Raw genomic sequence first — 7,688 nt, forward strand, 5'->3', positions numbered from 1 at the left:
ATGAGCCATGACAGCATGGAGTTACGGATGCCATTAATAGTGGCTAGTCTGGCGAACTTGGTTTAGGACAGTTAGCCTTGAGAAGCCCACCGGGCATTCAAATGGAGATTCCTTATGTTACAAATACTGAAATATATATCCTAAATATATATATCCTAAAAGCTTCACCTCCTCTTCCACCTGGCTTTAATCTGTTCCTAGAAATTTTGAGGGGAGAAAAGTCTTCTGGACAAGTGTCTGCTTTGGATTTGATGTGGTCTTAGGGACATAATGGCAGGGAAAATGAAGGAGAATAGTTTAAGCCTGTCATTTTATGTTTTCCTGAACATCCTTTGATTATGTTACTTATGCCTCAGAACAGCTCAGAGGTGGTGGTTCAGAATCTTTGTTACCATCCGAGGGGGAAGAAGGGAGGCTCACAAAGGCTGAATGATTTGACTGAAACTGCATAATTAATTAAAGTTGTTGCCGAAATGAAGATTTATGCCATGGAGCTCCCCTGTGCTGTCTCTCTACATCCCCTCCTGCCTGGATGAATGTTCTAGTGCAGCCAAAGCCATTCCCTGGGCAGCTCTTCTTAGCCTGGCTTGGAAGTCTTGGAGCCTGGAGCTCTTCACACTGTGTCTTCAAATGACTCTCTGAGATACCAAGTGTGAGCCACCACAGAGTCCCAGGACCTTACGGGGCTACTTTATTGAGAGGGATGGTGTCTACTGACATTTCTAAACAGCTTCTGTCTAACGTCTTGCAAAAACTTGCAACTGATGGAGCAAAAGACCCTCTCATTACTATGGCAGTAACTGAGTAAGTGAGTCACTCACTGGCCCAAGGCCAAGTTCAACTGTCAGGTGCCTGAAAGCTGTGAAGAGAAGATAATGCATTTTCCTCTCCAGGGAGAAGAGAAAACATGTTTCCCTCTTTCATCTGTATCAAGGTTATCAACTTAGCGGTTGTCTGAGCTTATAAAACTGAGGTTAAACTTCCATGAGCATTTATTGCCTTTTTTATTTTTAGTACAATAATGTATTTTTAATGTTGTTCTGTAAAGTGTTAACTGTCTTTGTTCAGTAACTTGCACATAGGAGTCTTCTGCCCTATATGCATTATAAAATGCTTATATAATATGAAACACCTAGCATAGATTTGGTGTTGATACATGGTCAACAGGTTAAGAATGAATTGTTTTACTAGCCATTGAGAACTGAGTCCTTGAAACCATCCTGGAAAATCGTAAGGATGTGATTTGGCTTTACAGATGTGGTAAAATACTAAGGACGAGGAATAGTAGGAACCATATGAAGTATAGAGAATGCAAGGGGAAAAGAGTATTTTAAAATTTTCTTTCTATAAAGAGCACCCTGATAATGCCACCCTACATGGGGCAAATGCCAGGCTTTTTATGTTCAGTGGAGATGCACAGCCTGGTGCAGAAAGCCTTAAGTGTTTCAAAAACAACCATAATTACTATGTCTTTGCTTGTCACCAAGGGGAACTCTGAAACCTGGTTCCAGCACCAGTACCTTTCCATGATGTGGGGCTTGGTTTTGCCTCGTTAGTGAAATAAGGTGATCAGTAGTAATTGTTGGCAGAACTCATGAAAGGGTGGACAGATGCAGGGATACTTTTGTAAATGTCTTGAAACAATATGCAATTCATGTATGGATGATTACAGTGGTTTGAAAGATTGTCTCCTTGCTTCCTCTGGGGGTAGTGGGATGCACAGTTTTGTCTGTCTGTGGATTGAGAACCGGACCGGCTTCTCCTTTAGTTTGATAGTGGCCACCCTGCTGGGCCCACAGTTAGCAAGCTTTTCACCAGTTCAGGGAATACGCAAAAGCAGCATTGAAGCTAAAGAGAGAATAAAGGCAAATAAAGCTAAAATCAGAAAAGGGGAGTTCAGCATGAAAGGCAAATGTAAAAAAGGTGTTATTATTGCCCTCAGAGTTCATGCTCAAGTTAGCCAAGGTATTTGTTTGCTGGACTTTTGGTAGGTTTGGGAGCTCAGAAGAAAAGTAAGCCTGGAGAACCAGGGAGCCAGGCTGCATCTTATATGTAAACTAGGCACCTAACTTCTAACCCCCTGAGCAGAGCTGGCCCCTGACCAGCAAGGACAGAACTCTCCCGTGTGCAGCACCAGAGGCCTTCAGATCTCCGAGACAGACTCATGTTATGAATCCTAGAAAAAGAATAGAAGATCATTGCTATTAGACTAGAAACAAATAAAATACAAGATGTCTAGTTATATGTGTATTTTCAAGCCATGTAATGTTTGGGACATGTACTAAAAATTATTATTTATCTAAATTTCAAATTTAACTGGGCATCTTGTATTTTTTTGGTATATCTGGCAACTCTGTATCAGGCTAACCTATTACAAATGATGATAAGGGAATTCGGCTCCCTGGCACCCACTGCTCGGTCCAGCCTGGTCTAGCCAGTATGTCCATCCACTTAAGCTCCCAGGCCTTTGGCTTGGGCTCCAGCGCCTTTCTGGGGTGAGGCACCCAGGTGTGCCTGAGCTCTGCACACCCCAGTGGCTTCAGCAGCAGTAGCCTCTACATCCTGGGTGCCTCGTGGCCACGTATGGTCCTGTGCTCCCCCTACGCAGGCCCAGCGGGCACTGGCATCCATGAGGTCACCATCAATCAGAGCCTGCTGGCCTCATTGCAGGTGGACATTGACCCCTGCATCCACCAGGTTCACCAGGAGGAGTGCGAGCAGATCAAGACCCTCAACATCAGTTCCCTCCTTCATTGATAAGGTGCAGTTTCTGGAGCAGCAGAAAAAGCTGCTGGAGACCAAGTGGGCCCTGCTGCAGGAGCAGAAGTCAGCCAAGAACAGCTGCCCGCCAACCCCCCATCCCCGGCATCTTTGAGGCCCACATTGCTGGCCTGTAGAGGCAGCTTGAGTCGCTGCGTCTAGATGGGGGGACACCTGAAGGCAGAGCTGCAGAACATGCAGGATGTTGTGGAAGACTTCAAAAACAAGTACCAAGATGAAATTAACCATCACCGGCTGCTGAGAATGAGTTTCCGGTGCTGAAAAAGGACACGGACACTGCTTGCATAAACAAGGTGAATTTGGAGGCCAAGGCAGATGACCTGACCCATGAGATCAACTTCTTCAAGACCTTCTATGAGACAGAGTTGGCAGAGCTGCGGTCCCAGATCTCAGACATATCTGTGGTGCTCTCCATGGACAACAGCCACTGCCTGGACCTGGATGGCATCATCGCTGAGGTCAAGGACCAGAAGAGGTGGCCAACTGCAGCCGAGCTGAGGTTAAGGCCTGGTACCAGACCAAGTTTGAGACCCTGAGGCCCAGGCTGGGAAGCACGGGGACGACCCCTGGAGTACCCCACTGAGATTGCAGAGATGAACGGTGCCATTCAGAGGCTACAGGCTGAGATCAACAGCATCAAGAACCAGTGTGCTAAGTTGGATGCTGCCATTGCTGAGGCTGAAAAACACGGGAAGCTGGCGCATAGGGATGCACACGCCAAGCAGGAGGAGCTGGCGGCTGCCCTGCAGCAAGCCGAGCAGGACATGGCATGGCCGCTGTGCGAGTACCCGGAGCTCATGGACGTCAAGATGGCCCTGGACATTGAGATTCCCACCTACCCCAAGCTGCTGGAGGGCAAGGAGAGCCAGTTGGCGGGAGATGATGTGGAACTTGTGAACATCTCTGTGGTGGACTCCACTAGTCTTCAGAGGAGCCACGGGCAGCAAGGAGCTTCTCGAGTGGTGGAAGGCCTGAGGTCACCAAGTCCTATTCCATTGGGACCTCAGCTGCCATCCACAAGCGTAGGAAAATGAGCCCTGGTGTACAGAAACCTGTACCCCTGTCCTCCACAGTCACAGGAGGACTCCCATCCCTGGTCTCAAGACTGCCAGGAAGTCTGAAAAATGATATCAGAATAGTTCCCAATAAACCACCCTTTCTGAATATAAAACAAAACAAAACCCCAAAACAAAACCAAAAAACAAACGATGGTAAGAGATATTACCAGCTTAAGAATAATAAAATCAAATGTCCAGAGATGTCATGTATTGGTGAGAACACTACTATTATGTGTCTATAGGAGAAATCCAGTACTATTTCACCTTTTTATTAGTGAATGAATAGTAAACATTATTAAAAACAATACAAACCCTCCTTTTAAAAATATTTCTATAATCCTCATTTCCCTCTAAATTCTGATATCCCAGTAATCATTGATTTAGGATTTTTACAGGTAAATATGGATTTGAAATAGTTCTGCTTTCTTTGAAGTGAACCCAGCTAGAGTACATTTGCAGGGATGCTGTGTCCATACAAGGCCCCATCAGCGAGTGAAGTGGGCAGAAAAAGTCTGACAGGGGTGGGATTGAAGTCACGCCTTGTCTGATAGGCAGAGCCTGACATGGGTTTATATTGACCAGCAAGACTGTATCCTTCACCTCTCTTCCATGTTCTTCACTGTCCAAGTCATCCTTTAATTTGGAAGTCTTGCTGGGTATGTTCTTATAACAGATTAGATGCATATTATATTATAACTAAGTGTTGATAATTTTGATCAGTGTTGATAGTTTTCTGTTTCCTAATCCTGTCACTATGTAATAACAAGGGAAGAAGTGTTGCTTTCCATATTACATAGATGGAGGATATAAAATGTGTTGAATGATGACCCTTGTGGCTGATCTTCTTCTGTCTACTCCTTATATGTTGGTTCTTTCCCAGAATCTATCATTGATCCATTTCTCCTCTTATATTATTATATTCTTTCCCTGGGTGATCACATTTACTCTTACAGCTTCTGTTGATGACTTCCAAGTTTCCAGTCATTGAATGCACACTTATTTAGCACCTGCTAACAGTCCAGGTGCTGAGGACTTAAATGTGAGTAAGACACAGTCTCCCTCCTGTTGCTAATGTGCCAGCTGCTTATTTGACATCTCTCCTTAGATGTTCAGTGGGTATGTGAAAGCATCTTCTCCAAAACAAATCTATTATTCTCTGCAATTCCTTTTTCTCCATTATCAATGCAGTTATCCAAGTCTAGAGGTAAACCTTGATTTCTCCCTCTATCAAAGCCCCCAACCAATTTCGTAGTTCTTTCCAAAAATTTCCTAGGAGCAGAGGGCAATGATTAGAACTTTGGAGTGAGGTTGCCCAAGTTAGACTCCTGGCTCTGCAGATTTGCTATCTGTGGGACCCTGCCTCATTTTTCTTATCTGAAGATTAGGAATAATAAAGGTACCTGACACAAAGAGCTTTTGTGAGCTTTAAATGACTTGACCCATATAGAGTCAAGTGCCTGGCACATAGGAAATATTATCTATTAAAATTATTATTGTGCATCCTCTCTTTGCCATCACCACTGACTTAGTTTGGATTATTGCAATTGCCTCCTACCTGTTTTGCTATTACCAGTCTTTCTGCTTCTTACTCATTTCCCACACTAACCCCAGCATTCACTTTTAAAATAGAAATCTGTTTTACTTCTTAACATCCTTTGGTGACTTCTTAGTAGCTTCAGAATAAAGTATAAAGTTCTCAGTATGATCTATAAGGCTCGTTATGACCTGACTTCTGCTCACTTCTCCATTTTTCACTTTCTACTTTGCATGCTTTAATATAACTGTTTTGAATCTTCCTCATTCTCATCCCTCCGTCCCATCTGGCAACTTTCAACTCATTTTTCCAGATTGACCTTAGGCATCATGTTTTCTAAGAGCCTTCTGCAACCCTCCATGTTGGGATTAAGAGTGCTTCTATCATGCTGGTGAAGCTGTCCATGCATCAGTAGCATCCAGGCTCCTGGGATTGCATCACCGGCACCATGTTGCCTGCTTTGTCTTTTTCATAGCCAGTCTGTCTTTTTTAGATCCCCATGGGCAGGAAGGGGCCAGAAGAGCTCCAGAAGAGTTTGGGGCACATGTACTAGGTAGTCTTAATGATGAAGGCAAGGATCCCCTACTGGAGCCTGAAATGCTAAGGATGGTGCTTTGTGTACATTCTGTCATGTTTCATGGCTGCAGTCCTATCAAGTAGGTACTATTGTTATATACATTTTACATTAGATGGAACTGAGGCCTAAAATCACACTGTTCATAATTGGCAGAGTGGGAGTTTGGACTCAAAACTTGCCTGCGGAAAAGCCTGTGCTTTTGATCTGAGCTCTGTTTAGGACTCCTTCCCTGTCTGCCCTCCAGTGGCACCCCCAGGCTATCTGGATTATTTCCTCAGCACCAGTTCAGGAGAGACTAGGAGGCTTTGAGAGACCCCACGGTGGTGTCTAGGGCTCAGTGTATTGCCAATTTGGAATGGGGTGCATGGTGAAAATGCCCACAAAGCTCAATAAACATGAGTCCTTGTGTTGTTATTGGTGTAAAGAAAGTGTTTACACCCATTGCTAAAGCTATGTAGTGGTGGAGGTGAGGTTGGGAGGTTGAGAGTAGCTGAAATGTGAACTGAAGAAAGTATAAGTCAGCTGTGAAAGCTAAGAGTGGTGTTACTCTGAAGGTTTGAGTGAGTAATCTATTTTCTTATTTCTCTCTCTGCCCTTTCCTCGTCCCTTTCCCTGTTCAAGCAAGGGTCTAGTCCCCTGCTCATTAAACTCAGGAGAAGCAGGTGGCAGGGCAGAAAGCAGAAATCCTAGCTTTTGCTTTTAAAAGCCTAAGCCCCCTAGGGGCGCGTGGGTGGCTCAGTTGGTTAAGTGTCTGCCTTTGGCTTGGTCGTGATCCCAGGGTCCTGGGATTGAGCCTTCGGCGGGGAGCCTGCTTCTCTTTCTCTGTCTGTCAAATCGATCAATCAATCAATCTATCTATCTATCTTAAAAAAAAAAAAAAGCCTATGCCCTGAAGAGAAGATTCATGGCATGGGTAATGTATCTTGATAAGAAACATGGAGGGAGAGGAATTTCCTCCCTTTTGAAGACTGTCATTCCTGTTTATAGTGGATGAGAGTAGAGGAGTCTATGGATCCTGAGGGAGGGACCTGGCCCTCTCTTCTTGGAAGTGTGCTGAGAAAGGGATGCTTATGTGGTTTTATCCAGGGTGACCTATAGAGTGATCCAAGGTCTCAGGAGCAGCCTGCAGTAGAAGCAAGGAGGCTCACTCAGATCTGAAGAAGCCATGCTGTGAAGTATGACTTGATGACCAGAAGGTCCCCTAGTGCCTTGGTGCCCCAGAAACACCTTCTCTCTGGACACAGAGATGAGGGTTGCCAAAACAGCCTGAAATTGAGTTTCTGCCAGCCCTGGACTTAGTGCTCAAATAGAAATTAAGCAAACATTCAGATCATATCAGCAGTTCTGGCAGGCGATCTCTGCCTTGTGCCTAGCTGGAAGCACCCAGGTGTCCGGTCCAGGTGGACAGCTTTGTAAGGTGTCTTATTCCAGAAGAGGTACTGGTGGCCTGAAGGGGCAGGGGCTTCTTGGCATTAGGCTCAGAAGCTGCCTGCCAATCAGTCTTTTTGCCGGTGGGCTCTTTGAATAAACCATGGAAGCTGTAGGACCAAGACCTCTGTATTTCTTTTCCCTCTAACAGTCCTGAGAAGCGGCACACAAAGGGCAGGAGGCAATAAATAGATGAAAGAGGAAGCAGGAATTGAGTTTGGGAAAGAGGGAAAAAGAACTGGGGAACACAGAGAGTCAGGAAAGGAGAAGGAGTTGGAATTGGTTTGGGGCCTCCAAAAGCTTGTTAGTG

The 7,688-nt window shown here is 45.0% G+C and overlaps 1 pseudogene; it reads left to right on the forward strand.

Annotated features, from left to right (window-relative positions):
- The first annotated feature begins 2,365 nt into the window (after window positions 1–2,365).
- On the forward strand, window positions 2,366–7,368 carry LOC130542067 (keratin, type II cytoskeletal 7-like; annotated as a pseudogene).
- The last annotated feature ends 320 nt before the right edge of the window (window positions 7,369–7,688 follow it).

This window comes from Ursus arctos, unplaced genomic scaffold, assembly GCF_023065955.2.
Source record: "Ursus arctos isolate Adak ecotype North America unplaced genomic scaffold, UrsArc2.0 scaffold_3, whole genome shotgun sequence".
Classification (NCBI taxonomy): Eukaryota; Metazoa; Chordata; class Mammalia; order Carnivora; family Ursidae; genus Ursus; species Ursus arctos.